General features: G+C 38.6%; 1 protein-coding gene across 12 annotated transcripts in view; it reads right to left on the bottom strand.

The window, feature by feature from the left end:
* The window catches only part of FUT8 (fucosyltransferase 8), a 228,120-nt gene that overhangs the window by 152,134 nt on the left and 54,352 nt on the right, over positions 1-21,634 (bottom strand). For all 12 annotated transcript variants that reach the window (XM_036310074.1, XM_036310038.1, XM_036310110.1 and 9 more), the window contains one exon: positions 10,373-10,466. The gene's annotated coding sequence lies outside the window, so the exon portion shown is untranslated. The remainder of the gene's footprint in view (positions 1-10,372; positions 10,467-21,634) is intronic.

Raw genomic sequence — 21,634 nt, 5'->3', positions numbered from 1 at the left:
CCCTAGCCCCCGTTAATACTTCTGCAGATATACAATTAAGAGGAAGCCTTTACTTGCAAGTACTTTCAGAAATGGGAAGATTTAACTAGAAGAAGTGATATCAACTTAAGATGTCCAAAATGTAGCTCTTTTGATGCCTAAATCAATTTTTGCATGCAAAATTAGAAAATGCCATCTCTAAAATTAAGCTGAATGAATGGGAAGCTTATCTTAATTGCAAAATAGAAGCTCCCAGGAGGAGCACAGATCAGAAAGCCAGAAAAACTGGTTTCAGGCAGAGGAGAAACAGCTATTATGTATTTTCCTTTCTCTGGGACCCTGATGTGTTTGCAAAGGAATTTAACTTGTAGAGAATATAGTCCAGCTATACTAACCTATTACAATTAATATGTTTCCCATTCTCCTTACTAATACTTTGGGAGAAGTTGAAATTATCATAAAAGGAGAAGCCGATAAGGCCCTTGTAGATACTGAGGGCCACTTTATCTCTTCTTAACCACACCCAACTAATTGTCTTCTCCTTAGGAGTAAAGCTTCTGTACAAATGGCAGGAATATCTAATCAATTGCCTATTTTAAAATCAGAACCTGTTCCCTTCCACCAAAGGAATGTTATGGGACAATATATATTCTTGCTATGATCTCTTGGTTAAGTTTTGTTTGACAGGCTTCCCAAAATTTGAATTTTAAGAGACTTTTTTGAAACCAATAAATGGCTTTGAATAATTTCAATGGGCCCATGAAATACCTCAAAAATTTGTTCTTTCTTCTTGCAAAAGAGAATTTTTAAACTAATGAGGCCTATTTTGATATGCTTGAAATTATATGGGAAACTTTGCCAAAAAGAATAATAACTATGTTCTATTTGTATACATTTATTCTTATTAAAATGGATGTTCCAGAGATTTCAGCCTGCCCTAGGGAGAAAGTTGCAAAGATTCAGAGCCAAGTTCAAAGACAAAACTCTTAGGGGTAGTCAGCGGTCCTGTCAGTGACACTGGGCAAGCCAAGAGTGACCATTCCCTATGGGAATATTGGGCAGTGATATTTGTGGCTCACACATTGGGGTATTTAGAAATCGTTTCCAATGCTCAATGCACATCTCTGATGAGGCATGTGCAGCATCATAAAATCTCACATATTATTTGTTCTTTATACACTGAAATTGTGTGTTGAATCTAAAAATGTGGGCTTTATGTTTTTCTATGTCATTTCATAGTAATTATTATTCACCAAGAAATTTTTATCTTGGAATGTTATGTCTTACAGAAAAAATAAAAAGACCCTTAACAATTGCATTATAATCAGACCTATAACCATGTCATTTTAAGTTTTGTCATTTACAAACAGTCATTATTTTATTCTGATGCATTTGCAAATATGTTACATCCTTAGAAAGATCAATGAAAAGGACTCTGACTTACTCTAAAAGTACAGGTTTCTAAGCAGATCATATCTTCGAAGCAGATAAAGATTTATAAAACTCTAAGAAATAACTGGAATCATGAAATTACTGCAAATAATCAGAATAAACAAAAATTTATTATATGGGACTGAATGAACTGAGAATAATATTTTTGTGACTTTGTTCAAAATGTTGCTTATTTTTAAACCTTTTCTTTTCTAAATAAGGAAGCTTATTTTTTCACTAGAGCAATTTGGTAAATTATACCCTCATAAGCAATAATGAGGCATTTATATTTTTCTCCCTAATTCTCCCAGAATTAGGCAACTCTTAATGTTTTATTATTTTCATAGCAATATGTTTGTTTGCATGAATCCAATAAGAATTTGTTCTCTTCATAATAGGACACATAAAACTGATTTCCAATTGTGGTTTTATTAACCAAGGCTTGACTGGAATATCATGTTTGAGAGAGACATGCCTGGACTCTGGATGTCACCAGAAAGCTTTTAGGAATTCATGGTTCATGGCAGTCTTTCCAAATAAGGAATAAAGGTTGCTTTCCTGGGAGATGGCAGAGAAAGAACCTCGAGACTTTTGGGGGGACCTCGAACTTGAGAAATCCACCCAAATTTAAAGGTATTGCAGGAAAAGCCTGATGGCAACTATGTGGCAACTTCTTTGCCCTGAGGTGCTAATTAAAGCTCAATCTGGAGATTTCTTATGATATTCCAGCAAAGCAGATTTAAGAAGGCCTATGTGATCAATTATTGTTCTTGTTATATTTATGCAAATAATCAGGCCAAATTGAAAGTGGGCATAATACAGTAAATAGTCTTGGTTTGGCTATCCTATCCTATATAATAAAGAGGGAATATGCAAATTGACCATCACTCCACCACAAAGATGGCTGCACCCACAGCGGTGGCCGGGTTCCCGTAACAAGCCTTAACGAGCAATCAGCAGGGACCTGAGGCTGCGGCCCCCACCCCTCCATGGGGCTTGACAGATCTCAGGCCACGCCCCCACCCTGCAGGGCTTCACGGGGACCTCAGGCTGGTCTCCCAGCCAATCAGGGCTTGACGGGGGACCTTAGGCCACGCGCCCCCAGCCCAGCAGGGCTTGACACGGGACCTCAGGGCGTGCCCCCCACCCCGGCACCAGGCCAGGGGACCTGAGGCCACGCCCCACCGCCCTGCAGGACTTGGCGGGGGACCTCAGGCCATGCCCTTCGTCCCGGCACCAGGCCAGGGGACCTGAGGCCACACTCCCTCCCCCAGCACCAGGCCAGGGAACCTGAGGCCACGCTCCCCTGCCTGGTGGGGCTTGACGGGGACCTCAAGGTGCACCCCCTTGCCCCAATGCTGGGCCAGGGGACCTCAGGCTGCTCCCCTCACCCCAGGCCAGGGGGCCTCAGGCTGCGTCCCCCGCCCAGCGGGGCTTGACGGGGGACCTGAGGCTGTGCCCCACTCCCGATGGGGCTTGACTGGAGACCTGAGGCTGTGCCCTCCTCCCAGTGCCAAGCCAGGGGACCTGAGGCTGCGCCCCTCACCTGGCAGGGCTTGACGGGGGACCTCAAGGTGTGCCCCCCACCCCAGCCCAGGCTGGGGGACCTCAGGCTGTGCTCCCCATCCTGGCACTGGGCCAGGGGACCTGAGGCTCTGCGCCCTCCCCTCCCCACCTGGCGGGGCTTGACAAGGGTGGGACTGGCCGGGTCTGGATCTAGCCCAACTGGGGGTGGGAGGGCCGGCCGGGTCTGGGTCTAATGCGATTTTGAGGTGCACTTGGGTAGGCGGGGACTTTACTCTGGGTCCCGTGGTGTGCCCCAGACTCTGACAGGAGGAAGATTTTCATATACATTTTACTAATTTTCTTTCATTTCTGACACTTCTATTATAGAGAAAGGGCAAATAGCAATATTAAAATATTTCCTCTAATCCTCTTTTAATGTGCACCGGGCCACTAGTCCTATATAATAAAACCCTAATACGCAAATCAACCGAACAGTGGAACAACCAGCAGTACAACCGGTCATTATGATGTGCACTGACCACCAGGGGGCAGACACACAGCACGGGAGCTGCCCCCTGGTGGTCAGTGTGCTCCCACAGTGGGAGTGCTGCTCAGCCAGAAGCCAGAGTCATGCCTGGCGAGTGCAGCAGTGGTGGCGGGAACCTCTCCTGCCTCCACGGAAGCACTAAGGAACAGAGAGCTGAGCAGTAAGGAGCAGCGAGCACGCGTTCAGTAAGGAGCGAGGGATCCCTGACTGTGAGAGAGCACAGACCAAGCTGAGGGACCCCCTGCCCCCAGTGCACGAATTTCATGCACTGGACCCCTAGTCTTTGATAAAAATGAGGGTGGTTTTAGGGAGAAAATTGTATTTCAATACCATCTATAATAAACAGTTGCGGATATAAGACTCTAGATAAAGTTTTATTTTTCACCTATAAACAGAACTTGACCCTGAATTTTTCTGGTTCCCTTAAATATTTGGCTACAACTCTCCAAACTAATGTTTCATTTTTTTCCCCATCCTTTAACTTGGAATTATTGAGAACTACTAATGCAGTGTCAAACCATATAAAATTTACCTGAGCACCTGATGACATCACCAGAGATATTTAAACTACATATAAAGATGATCTATCAGCCCAGCTGGTATGGATCAGTGGTTGAGCATCAACCTAATAACCAGTAGGCCAGGGTTCAATTCCCAGTGAGGGCACATACCCGGTTGCAGGCTTGATCCCCAGTAGGGAGCATGCAGGAGGCAGCCAATTAATGATTTGCATCATTGATGTTTCAATCTCTTTCTCCCTCTCCTTTCCTCTCTGAAATCAATCAAAACATGAAAAAAAAAAAAAAAAAAAAAAAAGATCTATCAGATTGTCACTGCCTGCTTTCATTTCAGCAAAAGAAACTTTAACCCTTCTCGGCTAACAGTCTTATAGACTCAGAAACTGGTTTATAATTTGCTGTGATCATTAACTTTTATATTTTTCTTTTATTTTCAAAAGTATACTCCTTATTAAATACCTGTTTGCTTGTTTACACAATGTAGGTCTCACTTTGGAAGCCCATCTGCATCACCACTTCCTGAAGTAAGACTCAACAATTTAACTGGACTAAATAAATGAGTCAATGAAATAGGAAGCAATCTACCAACTTCACTTTTGGAACAATACAGTAATTCCATATAAGAGGATGATGCTTTGGGAATTCCAGCCTAGCCCTACTTTGGAAGAATCAGCTAACAGCCTCCGAGTTTCAGTCTCAAATCCCATTCCCTTATCTTCCTTAGATCAGGCAGGAGGAGACTTCCATAGTCTATACAGGCAAGGTCCATAGCCCTTGTCAGCAAGAAGCAGTTACTGAAGACAGAATGCCCTCCATCATCACCCCTAAAAGATTTCAGGGATGGAAACACAGTTAAGCAGCCACGCAGTTTGCAGTTGTCTAATAAATCACGAAACCCTATTCTTACTTTTGTTCCTCTATAGAAAAGGTAGATTTCCCCCCTCTAGCTTCTTTCAAGATTGTCTGCATGCTTGATTTTCTGCAGTTTGAATGTGATATGCCTATTTGAAGTTTTTTGGGTACATATCCTCCTTGGCATTCTCTGAATTTCTCGGATCTGTGGTTTGAAATCTGACATTAATTTGGGGAAATTCTCAGTCATTATTACATCAAATAACTCTTTTGTTCCTTTTTCTCTTTCTTCTCCTTCTGGTATTCTTGCTATGCATAGTTACACTTTCTGTAGTGTCCTACAGTCCTTGGATATGTTTTTACTGTTTGTTTGTTTGTTTGTTTTTCCTCAGTCTTCTTTCTCATTGCTTTTCAGTTTGGGAAGTTTCTATTGATAAATCTTCAAGCACAGATATATTCTTTCTTCAACTGTGTCCTGTCTAAGGAGACCATAAAAGGCATTCTTTATTTCTGTTATAGTGTTTTTAATATCTAGTTATTTCTTCTTGATTTTTTCTTGGCATTTCCATCTCTCTAACTTACATTATCTACCTGTTATTCCATGTTTTCTATTTCTTCCTTTAGAGCCATTGGCGTATTAATGATAATTGTTTTAAATTCCCAATATCCCTGCCATATCTGAGTCTGATGCTTGTTTTGTCTCTTTAAAAACTGTTCTTTTGCTAAATGCTTTGTAATATTTTTTGTTTTTACTGAAAGCCAGATATAATGCACTGAGTAAAATAGACTGCAGCAAATAGGTATTTAGTAATGAGGGGAGAAGTTTCTATAATCCTATAAGTAGGTCATAGTCTTTTAGTGAGCCTGTGCTCCCAGGCTGTGAACTTAATAAGTTCTGTACAGTCTCCCATTCACTCCTACCCCCACAATTAAGAGGAACAAGACGGCTAGAACTGGCTAGAGTTTAGTACTTCCCTTTCTCTAGGTCAGTTAGGCTCTGAAAACACCCTAATAGGTTAAGGCTGGTAAAATACTTTCTCCTGATGGTAGACCTTATTAAGAAAAAGAGAATGCCTTGGCATATTTCCAAATGGTTACTTTCGCTTCCCTCTACAGAAAGCACTAGAGTGTTTTTCTGATACTCAACTGTGAAGACCTGGAGGTAGAACCATGAAAGTGTGGCAGTCCCCTATTACTGGGTACCCCTGGAGTTTTTAACCATTACAGTTTAGGTTTTCCTACCCAGTACTGGTTCCCTTAGAGGAGTGGTCGGCAAACTGTGGCTCGCGAGCCACATGTGACTCTTTGGCCCCTTGAGTGTGGCTCTTCCACAAAATACCGACTTCTGCACATGGGCCACGAAGTTTCAATCGCACTGTACGTGCGCCCCTGCACATGGTATTTTGTGGAAGAGTCACACTCAAGGGGCAAAGAGCCGCATGTGGCTCGCGAGCTGCAGTTTGCCGACCACGGCCTTAGAGGTTTCCACTCCTGGGTTTCTGCTGGGATAAGTTGCCATTCTCTGTATTCACCTATCTCTCCAATTTGAGAGGTAGCAGTTTGCCTTTTGACCTCACTTCTGAGCAGACAAAAAGGGCCACATGCTAACCCAAGAATGTCAAACTCATGGCCCGCAGACCACATGCAGCCCACAATGAATATTTTTGCGGGCCAGCCAATATAATGGTATGTAAGAAATATTTTAATAAAAATTTTGTAACTTAATTATTACGATATCCTGTTATACATAATTATTAATAACGAACTACAACATTCACTAATGACTGATTACTATAATCGTGTTGTATTCATTTCCCTTACGCACCTTACACATAGGCGCACCATTTCTCTCCACTAACACTAGCAGCAAGTATTTTGGCAGCTGATTGCCACGTCATTAGTCTTGGACTGACTTGTTTGGTGTGCACAACAGGAAATATTTCGCTTTCGGAGAACAAGAAAAATATGTTTATTTGCATTACACTTAATAATCTGTGCAGTTATTCAGTATCTGGTAAGTTAATGTTCAAGAAAAATATTAATTTTTATTAAAATGTTATATTATTTTATGTTAACAATTACTCATTTATTTCAGCCCATTGTATTCAGCATGTCTCTATAGAAATAAACTTACGTTTCTATGAAAATTGAAGCTTTTGTTTTTAACTGGCCCACATAAACTTAAACCTTCTTTATTTGGCCCATGTTAGTTAGCGTTTGTGCTTGGCATGCTTATGCTAACCTGACTAACTCAGGGAAGGCCTACTTGGCAGCCTTGCAAACTCAAGAGACCTAAAGTAACCACAAAGGATGATCTGACATTAAAACCTTTTAATTAAAAAGCAGTTTATAGTGTGTAGTTATGTCCTAGGCCAGTATCTTCCCTGACAAAGATCAACTTCGAACTTCAATGAGCCTATTGTCTTTTTGCATCTATGATAACATACCTGTGGAATGTCAGGGTAACTTGTAACTTCCCTTTTTCTGGACCCCTCAGGACACAAACTCCCTCATTGTTATTGTTATCGTTTTAATTGTTGACTGTTAACTATCCTATGCCCACCTATGTAAAAGAAGCATGTGTCTATCATTTCACTTTTTATCCAATCCCAGAGGTTCCCCTCCCCACTCCCAACTTTGCTTTCTCCCACCTTCCTAATCTGTCACCAATGGATTTCATGTAACCCACTTATATCTCCACCCTTGATAGTAATTTATAAAAACAGATGAAAAACCACCATTCTCCAGAGCATTATCCCAATATGTTGAGATTCTGCTTCCTGGAAATTGTCTACAGTTTGGCTCAAATAACTCACAAAAATTCTTTACAGGTTTGAATGTTTTCTTACGCTAACATCTGACACACCTACGAAGATTTGTTGAGTTTTCAGTTTGTTCAGTTTCCTATCTGTTGTTAGAACAAAGTGATAACTTCTAAAAGCTCTTTACATGCTGAACTGAAAACCACACACACACAAAAATTCTCCATTTTCAATCTTTACCTTCACATTTACTGACAAAGTGATAACACTCTTATGAGATTAAGGAGAGGGGAAAAATGCAAATCTCAATTTGTCTCAATGGCATACAAATTGCCTAAAATATGATTAATCATAGTGTTTACCTTTTTATAAAGCTAAAATGCAAATTATTAATCAATACACTTCATTCTTTCTTTCTGAATCAATTAAAACATATGGACAATCAAATTTTGTAGAAATCATTATTATAAATTAAAATATTTCCTAAATAAACACCTAAATATTAAGTTTCCATTAAGGACTTTAAAAAAATTTATCAGTATGTACTGCAATTCACTGATTACCCTTACTGCTCAATTAATATGCAGAAAAATAGTCTGTTTCTTTTCTTTTTTTTTAATATATTTTATTGGTTTTTCAGAGAGAGGAAGGGAAAGCGACAGAGAGTTAGAAACATCGATCAGCTGCCTCCTGCACACCTCCTACTGGGGATGTGCCCACAACCAAGGTACATGCCCTTCACCAGAATTGAACTTGGGACCTTTTGGTCCACAGGCTGACGCTCTATCCACTGAGCCAAACCAGTTAGGGCAAAGCCTGTTTCTTAAGTCCTAAAATCCTATATAATAAAAGGCTAATAGGCAAATCAACTGAAAGGTGGAACGACCAGTCACTCACTATGACGCACACTGACCACCAGGGGGCAGACGCTCAACGCAGGAGCTGCCCCCTGGTGATAAGTGCGCTCCCACAGGGGGAGCACCGCTAAGCCAGAATCTGGGCTCACGGCAGGCGAGCGCAGCAGCAGTGGTGGGAGCCTCTCCTGCCTCTGCAGCAGCCGGACATCCCCCTGAGGGCTCCCGGACTGCAAGAGGGTGTAGGCCAGGCTGAAGGGATCAACCCCCGCCCCCAAGTGCAAGAATTTCATGCACCAGGCCTCTAGTAGCATTATAATCCCTTTTAAACAATTTAAATTTTGAGATTCTTCCTCTGGAGGAAAATCAGTAGAAAGAGAAAATCTGTATGTTAAATTTGACATTTGGGTTCCAAATTCCCAACATTTGCTATCATTATGGAATAAACCTATGTCAAATTTAATATCCTTAGGAAATCTTCATCCACTGTAGAGCGCTATCTGTTCTTATAGCAAAAATACAGCTAAAATTTTTTGCAATATCACACTGTAAAACAGATGATTACTTTTAAAAAATGTTATTTTAATCCTATCAGAGAATATGTTTAACCCTATCAGAGAATACTGATTTTAGAGAGAGAGGAAGAGAGAGAGAGAGAGAGAGAGAAACATCGATCAGTGCCTCCCAAACACACCACAAACAGGATCAAACCCACAACCTAGATATATGACCAGAAATTGAACCCCCAATCTTTCTGGTGCATGGGATGGCACTCCAACCAATTGAGCCACCAGCCAGGGCCAACTCATTGCTTTTTATATTACTGACTTAAATTTTATTCAACTGAGTTTTAACTTACTTAACCAAAAGCATGCTGGTTAAATAAGATGAACACATCTAATTCACCTTAAGGAATTTAAAGTATGTTGCAAAATATGCCTTCAAACATTACAAAAATGTGAAAATGGCCAAACCCAAAGGAACTAATATTAGCATTAATTTACTTTACACATTTGCAAATTTTATTTTATTATTTCCACATCTATAATGCATTAGGTACAATAGACATTTCTGAGCCCTTTATACAGTGAACAGATGGTAAACCATTACAAAATTAGGAGCTAGGGTAACATCCTAAGGAATTATTAATAATAATTAATAATTCTTGCTCTTCAGCCAGAGGATAGCTACAGACTTGGACAATTTTCCCTACAAAGATAATGAGGAATTAGAGTGAGATACCTGGGAGATGATTTGGGAATGGTCACAAAAAGAAGTGGGAAAAGTGTCCAGTGTCCATAGTAACAAGTGAAAGATTATATTAAAGCTCTTATAAAAAAAGATTAATCTGCCCAAAAAACAGTTGTCAAATAAGGAAGATGGATGCTGTGAAAGACAGAAAAGAATGCTATAAAAGAAAAGTTCCACTCTTAATCTGCTAAATATAAAATATATTCCTAAAACCCCAAAACAAAATCAATAAGTAAAACTAGGACTTAGTACTTGGCATAGTTTCTAGCTAAAGTAATAACCAACAAAATGAATCCAATTATGTCAGTTCACAAGAGATAAAGAAAAAGCATCAAAACCAAAAACCAAAAAAGACTTAATCATGTCAGTGGTTACATGTGCAAAAACAAACTATTCAGGTGAAAATGGCTATATAAAAGAGACAAGGGAGCCTAGCAAATAGATCACAGAATGTAGTCCTGCTCCAAAAAAAGTCATAATGTTTAGAAAGTCAGTGTACCATTTCCAGAGCTGAAATAATGCAGTCTCAGTGGAATCTTTTGAGAAAGTGATAGAGCATTAATAAACAATACTGTGGTTTCTAAAGAGAAAAGGGATTCCTAACTTTTAAAAAGAGAACATTTTGATTTATTAACAAAGTTATTTCAATATTAACTGTGAAAAATGGCTTACCTTTCTTCTCCTAGAACATAAGATGCTGACAAAACCACATGATATTTCCAAAGAAAGATATTATTGCTTGAATCTGGGTCACTGAAATAATCAACTGTTCAAAATGAGACAAAAGAAAAGGGTAATATTAATTATTTATACTTATATATTTTCTTTGTTGTTAACATGAAACATCTATTAATAAGAGCCTAAGCAACCGTTACAGCAGAACGACTGGAACGACCGGTCGCTCTGATGCACACTGACACCAGGGGCAGACGCTCAGCACAGTGCACTCCCACAGGGGGAGCGGCCGCTCAGCCAGAAGCTGGGCTCACGGCTGGCGAGTGCAGCGGCGGTGGTGGGAGCCTCTCCTGCCTCCACAGCAGCACTAAGGAGCAGCGAGCCGAGCGGTAAGGAGCTGGCTGCTAAGGAGCAACTAGCCAAGCGGTAAGGAGCGAGCAGGTGGGAGATAAGGAGCGAGGGATCCCAGATTGCAAGAGGGATGTCCCCTGAGGGGTCCCGGACTGCGAGAGGGCGCAGGCCGGGCTGAAGGACATCCCCCCCCCTCCTCTAGTACTATGGATCTCATATAAAACCTGATAAGGCCATTCCCTGGAGAGTTCAAACCTGGGGACAAAACTGTCCCCAGGTTTGAACTCTCCAGGAATAACTCCTTTGAAACAAAGACAGGACAAATAATTAACTCTATTTAAACAATTCTTGATCACTCAATATCAACAGGTTATTTCAACAAGTTATTTTTAATTTTAAAAGTTTTCTTTAATATTTACCATTATTACCCCACTTACATTGTTTTCCCTAAATAGGAATATGAACCAGGTAATACAAAAAGACCCCACTGTACATTTTTTTTTAAAAAAAGGGTGGGGACAGGATACAGGACAGGAATATCCCAAACAGCTTCAAGGACAAAAAGCATGTTCCACACCAGATCATATTTACAGTTCCTCATCTAGAATTCAACTAACATATAACTGCAGCAATCAGCCAAGCTTAGCAAATTAAAATAACAGTAATTTTGACAGATTACCTTCTATAAATATTCAAATATGGACATTTATGTGCATGCAAGGGTCTCTGTATGCCAATCAAAATGCTTTGTTTAGGAACCTAAAATTGAGCTTTCTTTTTCACCCTTCTTTTCTTAGGAGTCCCCTGAATCCTTAACTTTCATTTTAACTCTTTCACCTCAGCTGACAAAGAGACCAATCATTGCTCTATTTATAGACTGAATTATTATCCATTGCCTGAATTAAAATTTTAAGAATAACAGTCATATAAAGCACCAATAGACAAAAAGAAAAGTGCCTAGAACCTTTGAAAATCTATCTGTAAACACAAAAGGAAAGACCCAGTAGCAGTGGAGAGAGGGGGCAGAGACAGGATCTTAGGGATGGCAACTGAAAAAGAGATTGACTTTTTATTCATGGAATCAGATATGCCTTGGTATAGTAAAATCCAAATGCAAAGAAAAATTAACAACTTCATAAATTTGAGCTACAGTCAAAGTCCCACTAAGATAGACTACAATATATTTGTCTCAAGACAAGACACTACATTTTGAAAACAAGTTTAAGTATATGAAAGTGTCAAAGAAGGGAAATAACAATTACAGTTTAAACTTCATGGGTTTAAATTTCATGGGTCTATATACATGCAGAATTTATTTAATAAATACTATAAATGTATATTCTCTTCCTTACGATTTTAATAACATTTTCTTTTCTCAAGATTACTTTATTGTAAGAATAAAATATATAATACATATAACATATAAAATATGTGTTAATTAACTGGTTATGCTGTCAATAAGGCTTCCAGTCAATAGTAGCTAAAGTTTTGGGGAGTAAAAAGTTATAAGCAGATTTCTGACTACATGGGGGTTAGGTACTCCAAACACCTACATTGTTCAAGGGTCAACTATAGAATGAAATTCAAACCAAATGCAATTTCTGAAATCCACAGATAGCCCTTTTAATCAAGGCAAGATATCTGATGCATGGATTTGCTCATTGTCCTTCTATCCTATCTCCTATTAGTCAGTTTCCCTAAAACATATACACAATTACTGCCACTCTGTATCTAGGACAGCATCATAATTACATAAGAAAAGTCAGCTTATTCAGAGGCATATGCTGGACTGTTCCCACCTGGAAAGAAACAATTATTAATACCTCTACTGAGATTGCTCAAAATATTTCTAGAAAGTTAGGCGGACTTGCAAGAAACTCACTTTATGATCACTCACCAATCAACCACCCAAACCCAGGTCCAACAGTGATTCCAAGCCAGACCAGTGGTTCTCAAAGCAGGAAAGGGAGAAGGAAAGTCTGGTCTAGAGACCAATAGCTTCAGACTTCCTGAGAGCTTGTTAAAAATGCAGAATCTCTGGCCTTATCCTAAGACATATTTAATCAGAATCTGCATTTTAACAAGATCCCCAAATAACTCATATACATATTAAAATTTGAGAAGCTCTTCAGGAAAAAAAATATTAGAATGAGAAAGAAGGTATAATATTCTGTTCAAAAAATGGTTCTCACTGCAGGCCCATGTTTGGCCAATAAGCAACCAATCTTTAACCTCTGAATTATAGCATCATTATTCCTGCCATAATTTTTTCTTTGTTTTTTTAAAATAAGGTATCTTGAAAAACAGAAACTCCTCGAGACCCAAAGAAATGAGTATCTAATGACTAAATGTCGGGTCCTAAGAAATGCTGACAGTTACCTTAGAACAAGTGGTTCTGTCTCATGCTCCCAGATCACATTAACTAAACAAGTTAATTTTAAAATAATAATAATTCCTCTCATTCCAAATGCTAGACACTAAGAGCATGTGGGATCCCAGTGGCTGAGAAAGAGACCAAAAAATAAATAAATAAATAAAGCCTATGCCATCTTGTAAGCAGAGAGGAGAAGGCCGTATGTGCTGGTTATTCGACTACTGTCTCTCAGCTCCAAATTCACCATAATACTCAGCTCAGTAATGCTAAAAATAGAAGTCTAGAAACCATTTTTCTTTTTTGCCAACTAGCTTTCTCATGCTACCAATAAGGGCACTAGAAGGAGAAACTTGCTTTTCCCAGTCAGTATAGCTATAGGATAGGCCCTCAATCCCAGCGACAGCCACCAGTGTTTTCTGACACTCACAGAAGTAACAGCAACATCCAGGCAGTAACCTCCTCCAGAGGCTTTGAGCTCCAAATCTACTCCAAGCTCTTCTTTGATCCCCCAGCCCTACAGGTGGTTGCTGCTTTCTATAATTGTTGTCTGTGTTACTCCAGTGTTCCTCTTTTGCTTTTTCAACCCTCTAATACCTATAAAACCCATTGTCTATCCTAAATTTTGTTAGTATATCTAGTGTGGATTGTTTCCTTATCCAGAGTCTTACTGATACATCATGGCTAGATGGAATAAAATTCAGCATGAACTTGATCACTCTGGAACACTATTTTTCCAAAACATGACAGTCCATGAAAAAAATATTTACTGCCGCTCCCCCAAAATAGATGCAAGATGGGAAATAGATGCAAGAAGTACAGTTGGGAAAGAAGGAATAGGGAACACAACCTAAGAAGTAATATATTCAAACAAATACCATGGTAAAAAACATATTTTAGCCCCCAAAACAAAGAAAGGGCCAATAAAAAGTCTGAAACAAATTTTCCCCCTAAGCAATACAAATCAGAGTTTGAAAGGTAGAAGGAACTTTATTCTTCTGCCTCTGTCATTGTTCAATTTTGTTAAAGCAGTTTTACACTGAGTTTGAATTACTTTCAGGACAGTACTGAGAAATTAGGGAAAATCCAAAGATCTCAAATATGATGACAGCAATAGGAAATAGGATCTATGAAGAAAGGTTCAAGGACTCATACTTTTTAGTCCAGTCTAGTGAAAAGAAAACTTCAAGGCAACAAAATAACGGCCAACCAGTTTAAAAGATCTGACCAGCTAGGCTTCATCATTCCTACAAGTGTTTAAAATGATTGAAGGTAAAGTAAATAAAGATATAAAATGGAGCTTCTTAGCTTACTGACTCTCCTTCAAAGCAGAGCTCTTCATGCTGTTTACACATAAGAATGACCTAGAATATTTTTTACAAAAATAACGATGATGATGATGGTGATGCCCAGAATATTAATGCCAGAGATCTGATTTAACTGGTCTCAGATAGAGTGTAGGCATAACTTAAAAACAGAAACAAAAAATACCTAAATGTTTATAATGTACTGACAGAAGGGCTAATAACCACTTAATGGGACATTCATAACTTTACTACTCAAGGTATGGTAAGGACTAGCTACATCCAGATTTCCTAAAAAGCTTGTTAGAAGGCAGCATCTCAGGCCTATTCCAAAAACGCTGACTAAGAATCTACACATTAATAAAATCCCCAAGTAATCTGCATGCACATTAAAATTTAAAAACACTGTTCTATTACAATTTGAAAAGGCTGTGTGTGTGTGTGTGTGTGTGTGTGTGTGTGTGTGAGTGAGAGAGAGAGAGAGAGAGAGAGAGAGAGAGAGAGAGAGAGAGGAGTACAAACTCCAGTCTAAAAATAACTTGCTAAATAGAAATTTTTCTGAAGTTACAGTTATTAAATTTTTATACTTTTAGAGTCTATTAAAGTTTACTAAAAATACTATTTTAGTGAACAAATAAACCAATATTTAATAATAACTATTATTTATTCAGTATGTAGTATTTGTAAGCATTGTTCTCTACAAAAATATTTAAACCTCAACAGATGTCTGTAAAGTAGATAATTTTATAATCCCTGTTTTACAGATAAGGAAACTGAGGCAAGAGTTATATTAAAAAAATAATTTGCTCTAGATCACATAACTATTAAGTGGCAAAGTTGAGAACTGAACCTACATAGTCTTGTTTAAGAGCTTATACTCTTGGTTGGGTGGACGTGAACAAAGGGGTGTAGGAGAAAATGGGGACATTTGTAATAGTCAACAATAAAAATAAAGTTAAAAAAAGAGTGTATACTCTTAATCACAAAATAATACTATCAATACCATCCCAAAACATTCTGAAATCATTCAGGAAGGAGGCATAATTACTGGTAATAAAAATTCTATAAGAGTAAAGAAAAAAAAAATCAGTGTGTTTTCTTCTGGTTAAAAAAAAAACAAAACCAACAGAGTTCTAAAAGTGATGTAATTACATCAACACTGTTATGGATCTGCGGCCCACACTTAAAACAGAGAGGAACATGATCAAGAAGATAGTAACCCAGAAGGTTACTTATAACATGAACAATGTCAATATTTTGGGATATGTATGGAACATACCAATAATGTTACATGAGACTCCCCTATGGAAAAAAAAATTTTAGTAATAACCACTCTGCTATCTACATTTGGAAATAATTGAAATGTCATGTTAGGAGATAGTCTCCTCAATGCCTCCTTAATTCACCCCTACCGTAACTGCTCATACTACAACTTCCACCCCCACAGAAAATTAAAGTACATAAGGGCTATGATTATTTTTCACAATAAAACAGGCATGATATAAATTTAGTCTGTTTCTTCTCCTCTTCTGTATCCCACTATTCCTAACTTTGAAAAAAGTCCAATCTGCTTCTGTCATTATTAAAACAAAAACTCCAGTCCCAGTAAGACCAAAATGTTACTTCTGAAAATCACTGAAACAACTTTGTTTTTAAAATGACTTTAGAGAGAGAAATGGAGAGAGAGAAACATTGATGTGAGAGAGAAACATAGATCGGTTGCCTCCCACATGCGCCCCAATCTGGGATTGCACCTGCCACCTTTTGGGGTACTGAACAAATTCAATCAACTGAGTCACACCAGCGAGACCTTGAAGACACCTTTTATTCTATTTTTAAAAAATATATTTTATTGATTTTTTACAGAGAGGAAGGGAGAGAGAGAGAGAGTTAGAAACATCGACGAGAGAGAAACATCGATCAGCTGCCTCCTGCACATCTCCCACAGGGGATGTGCCCACAACCCAGGTACATGCCCTTGACCGGAATCGAACCTGGGACCTTTCAGTCCGCAGGCCGACGCTCTATCCACTGAGACAAACCGGTTTCAGCTGAAGACATCTTTTAAAGGAGAAGTCAGACAGAGGCTGTCAGTAAAAGACGTACTAGAAAGTTTTAATAATATATGTGAATTCTAAATAACACAATAGAATAGCCAAAGTTCCCAGAGATAAACAATATTATTGTATTGGCAAATGGAATGAGTTTAAAATATGCAAAAGTATATCCTATGAGTATTTAAAGCAGAGCAACAATTTCTAAGATGTTTTAGCTTCATTTAGTCCAAGCATGCTCCTTAAAAAAGTGTATAATACCCTTTCATTAACAATGACAAAACCCTGGTGACCTAGTCTCTGAGCATGAAAAGAACTACAGATATTAAAAATAGAGTTATTAAAGTGAATGCTGGAGTTATTAAAGTGAATGCTGGAGACAAAAAGATTTGGGGGCTAAAAGTACCAATGCAAAGATTCACTAAAGCCCAGCTAGTATGGCTCAAGTGGTTGAGCGTTGACCTATGAACCAGGAGGTCATGGCACATGCCCAGGTTGCAGGCTCAATCCCCAGTGTGGGACGTGCAGGTGGCAAACAATCAATGATTTTCTCTCATCATTGACTTTTATAATCTCTCTCTTTCCCTTCCTCTCTGAAATCAATAAAAATACACTTTAAAAAAAAAAAAGACTCACTAAAATGTAAGTCTCCTGAACATCTAGTTTAAAATTATGACTTGAAGCAACTCATTGGTCACTTTGGATGAAGTTTTATGTGAATACTTTAAGCTGAGGTCCATATGAAGAAGGACTACAGAGATATAACTTGATTTCCTAAAAAGTAGAGTCAAACTTTCCAGGAAGCAAACATAGGCAAAACCCAAAAGAAAAGTGTTCTTAGGAGGTAAAGCAATTGTCAAAAAAAACACAGAAGCTGAGCATTTCTGACATTACTCTTTCATTAACTAGTATGACTAACAAAATGACTCACAACAAAATTTCTTATAAATTTCCATCAGGTTTTAATTATCCATATTAGTTATGTAATATGTAAATTATTTGTACTTATCTTTTTCTTATAGTTAGTACCTGAAAACCACTCTTTTCGCCTCTCATCTAGCTTCCTAATGGTTTGTCCTCAATCTGCCCTCCTTTCCAACCATATTAAAAAAGACATTATTTGAATAATAAAATAAAATATATTTATAAAAATAAAAATATAGCTCAAGTGATATTTACTAAATACTGGTTGAATGCATAAATACCACCACCCCTACTACCGTCATAACATAGAAAAATTCATTATACACTGAGTGGCCAGATTATTATGACCACCTGACATTTGTAGGCAAATTAGCTATAATTTCCCACTGACGTTGCTAGAGGGCCAGACCATTAAAAATAGGGAAGCAGGTTGTTTACCACGACAGTAGAAGTGATTTTTTTCTGAATATATGGGTAAACAACACGATACTGTATATACTGTGTGTGTGTGTTTGTATGTATGTATATATATATATATCCCACGTTCAAAGGCTGTTAAATCACGTTGTTTTAAGAAAAAAAAAAAATCACTTCTACTGTCGTGGTAAACAACCTGCTTCCCTATTTATAATGGTGGTCTGGCCCTCTAGTAACTTCAGCGCGAAATTATAGCTATTTTGCCTACAAACGTCAGGTGGTCATAATATTCTGGCCACTCAGTGTATATATCATGTGTAAAAATTTAAATGGAAAATATTTACCACCTCCATCACGAATAAAATAGAAAACTTTATTATATCAAAGAAAAATAACTATTTAAAAATCACTAGAATCATTTCTTCATCATAAGAAAGAATAAATTAAAAAGATGATTCATCCCCAGACGGTCTTGCTCAGTTGTTAAATGTCAACCCATGAACCAGGTGGTCACAGTTTGATTTTGGTCAGGGCACATGCCTAGGTTGTTGGCTCAATCCCCAGCAGGGGCAGTGCAGGAGACAACCAATCAATGATTCTCTCTAATCATTGTTTCTATCTCTCTCTCCCTCTCCCTTCCTCTCTCTGAAATCAATAAAAACATATTTTAAAAATTCTAAAAAGTTAACACTGTAAAATTCTGTTTAGAATCCAAGTTATGTTATTATAGCCCCTAATCAATATTCAACATAACTAGCATCTGCAAAAGAAATGGTAATTAACTGGGACAGGGAGATTAGCCACAAAACTTGCTCTTAGCCACAATTCTCCATAATCCTTAAATCCAACCCTTGATTAATGAACTGAAAACCAGACCTTAGAATAACATCCACATCCCTGGATCATAAAGCTACAGGAAAGGGGAGTGAGGAGAGTACTAACATGAATGCACAAACTTCTGATTTATTATAAAAGAACTTGCTCCAAAAATTAAGAGACTTACCAAATTTGTTTTTAGACAAAAGTTAATAGCATTTTCTAATAGGCAATTTCCTATTGGAGTAAAATGTGAAGAAATGTTTTTTTTTAAAAGAGATGAAAGGTTTTGCAAATAATTCCAGTGAACTTGTAATGTCAACATTAGCTCAAATTTAGATTGAAAAACTATTATCCCTAAAATTAGTTTTAGCAGATGCCTCAGCCTTGATAAAAATCGCTAAATTGTGTTTGGAATATACCTCTATCTATAAAATTTAAGACAGAAACAAGCTGATAAAAATCATTTAACTGTATAGTAGGAAAACTAAAAGGTTCTGGGAACTTTAACAAAGAGTCACATACTATAATCATCAAATCTGCATAAAGTTAAAACACATGGCAATCCAGTTTCAGGCATCCTGAGCTGATCAAAACTTTTACAACTAAATTTGGGTTATTTGGGGTGAGGGAAAGAGATCCGAAAGAGGAGTGAGGCAACTTTAAAAACCACTATTTTGACTAAATCTGCAGCTGTAATTACAGCTGTTCTGAAGCTTTTCTTAGAACTGTCCAAATATATTTTTTAAATCATAATAACCAAAAGTGGCTTTAATAAACTGAAGAACTTGATAGAATGACTTTTTTACAGTTAAAAGCTATTTTTAGCTATATAATTAATTAATATTATATTGTTTTTGCTCTGCAACTAATAGATCAGAATTGTCATATAAATGCAAAAAGCATTCTCAGCTTTCTTGGGTTTTGGAGTTCTTAATTTTTTAACACTAAAAATGTACATTAGAAAACACATTGCATTTCTTTGCGTTGGCATTTGTTGTAGAAGTTCACATCTGTGGACGAAAGGGGCCACTTGCTAACCTCAGAAGCTCAGGGAAGGCCTACATGACAGTATTACAAACTCAAAGACCTAAAGTAACCACAAAGGATGGTCTGAAATTTAAAATTTAACTGAAAGCAGTTATGGTGGACAGTCACGTCCTAGGTAGGTATCTTCCCTGACAAGGTCAAACTTTACCTTAACTTTGCCTATTGTCTTTTTGCATCTAAGATAACATACCTGTGGAATGTCAGTGCAACTCTCCCTGCACCACCACCAGCCCCCCCCCCCCCCCCCCCCAACTCCTGAGACACAACCAAATGCACCTGGGCACCAGGACAGAGACCATAAATTCCTTCATTGTTATCATGTCAATTGTTGACTGTTAACTATCCTATATCCACCTGAGTAAAAGAAGTATGTGTCTATCATTTTATTTTTTATCCAGTCCCAGAGGTTTCCCCACTTTGTTTTCTCCCACCTCCCTAATCTATCACCAATGAATTTCATGTAACCCACCTATGTCTCCTCTTTTGAATGTAATGTATAAAACAAGGTGAAAAACTGCCATTCTCCAGAGCATTATTTCAATACATTGAGATTCTGCTTCCTGGCAATTGCCAACAGTTTGGCTCAAATAAACTCACAAAAATTCTTTACAGGTTTGAATGTTTTTACGTTAACACATTTTACACTGATGTTTCTATCTCTCTCCCTCTCCCTTCTTCTCTGAAATCAATAAAAATATATATTTTTTAAAAGTGTGTGTGCCACATCCTGCGTGGTTCAGGGTTCGGGATCTGGAGAAGGGGCCGCACACAAATGGGAGAGACAGACAAGAAATATTAATTTGGAAATATTGGGGGCCAGGCGGGAAAGCCCAATGCAAGAGAAAGGACTTCCACTGGTGCTCAGGCCTTACCAACCTTTTAATCAATTTTGGATACACATCTAGCTCTTAGGCAGGTAATTGCGGTAACAGACAGACTATCTTAAAGGTCAGTAAATATTAGAAAGATTTACTCTGAGACTATTTGGTCAGGAAATAGCTTGAGCCCCCATTGTCTGGACTAAACAATCAGTGCATAGCTCTGGCCCTTGCCAGGGGCTCAAGGTTCACCAGCATTCCAGGATTCTTGTTTACACTTCTCTGATAGTGAAGACAATGGTGGCTTCCCACAAAAAGTGCCATACATAAAACACAGTAAGTGAAATGAAAAAAATCAACAGAGGAAGAATACAACAGCAGACTAAATCAAGCAGAATAAAGGACAGCAGAATTCATCCAATCAAAGAAAAAAAAAAGAGTGATTATAGATTAAGGGAATTATGGGGTACCATCAAGTTCACCAATATACACATAGTGATTCCAGAAAGAGAAGAGAAAGATAAAGAGGCAGAAAGCTTAGTCCAAAAAAAATAATGCCTGAAAACTTCTCTAACCTGGGGGAAAAAACAGATACCCAGGAATCCTACAGAGTTTCAAATAAAAGGAATCTAAACCAAGACGTATTATAATTAAATTTTCAAAAGTTATAGACAAGGAGTAAATCTTAAAAACAGCAAGAAAATACATCTATACATATAAAACCCTAATATGTAAGTAGACTAAACGGCAGAACAACCAAACAACCAGAACAACAAAACAACTGGTTGCTATGACACGTGCTGACCACCGGGGGGGAAGGGGGATGTGGGGGGGGAGGCGCAGACCATGCACGCTTCGGCAGCAGGTGGCAGAGCACAGAACATGGCGGGCATCAGCCACGGCGGGATGGTAGAGCAGGTGAGTGGGGGCGCCAGATCAAGGCAGGGCGCCAGTTGCAGTCATCAGGGCAAGCCTCTGGTGATTACTGAAAATTCTTTGCTCCTGTGCGCCATGGTCCCACCAGGTGCCCGCACCTTCTGCCAGCACCAGCCCCGCTCACACCCACAGCCAGCCCTGGAGTCACCGCTGACACCCACTGCCAGCGCCTGATGCCAGTCCCAATCACTTGGCGCCCAGCGCCAGTCCCAATTGCT

This window comes from Myotis myotis, unplaced genomic scaffold (genome assembly GCF_014108235.1).
Source record: "Myotis myotis isolate mMyoMyo1 unplaced genomic scaffold, mMyoMyo1.p scaffold_m19_p_1, whole genome shotgun sequence".
Lineage (NCBI taxonomy): Eukaryota > Metazoa > Chordata > Mammalia > Chiroptera > Vespertilionidae > Myotis > Myotis myotis.
The sequence above is the reverse complement of the archived record's forward strand: the minus strand, read 5'-3'. Positions and strand labels throughout refer to the sequence as shown.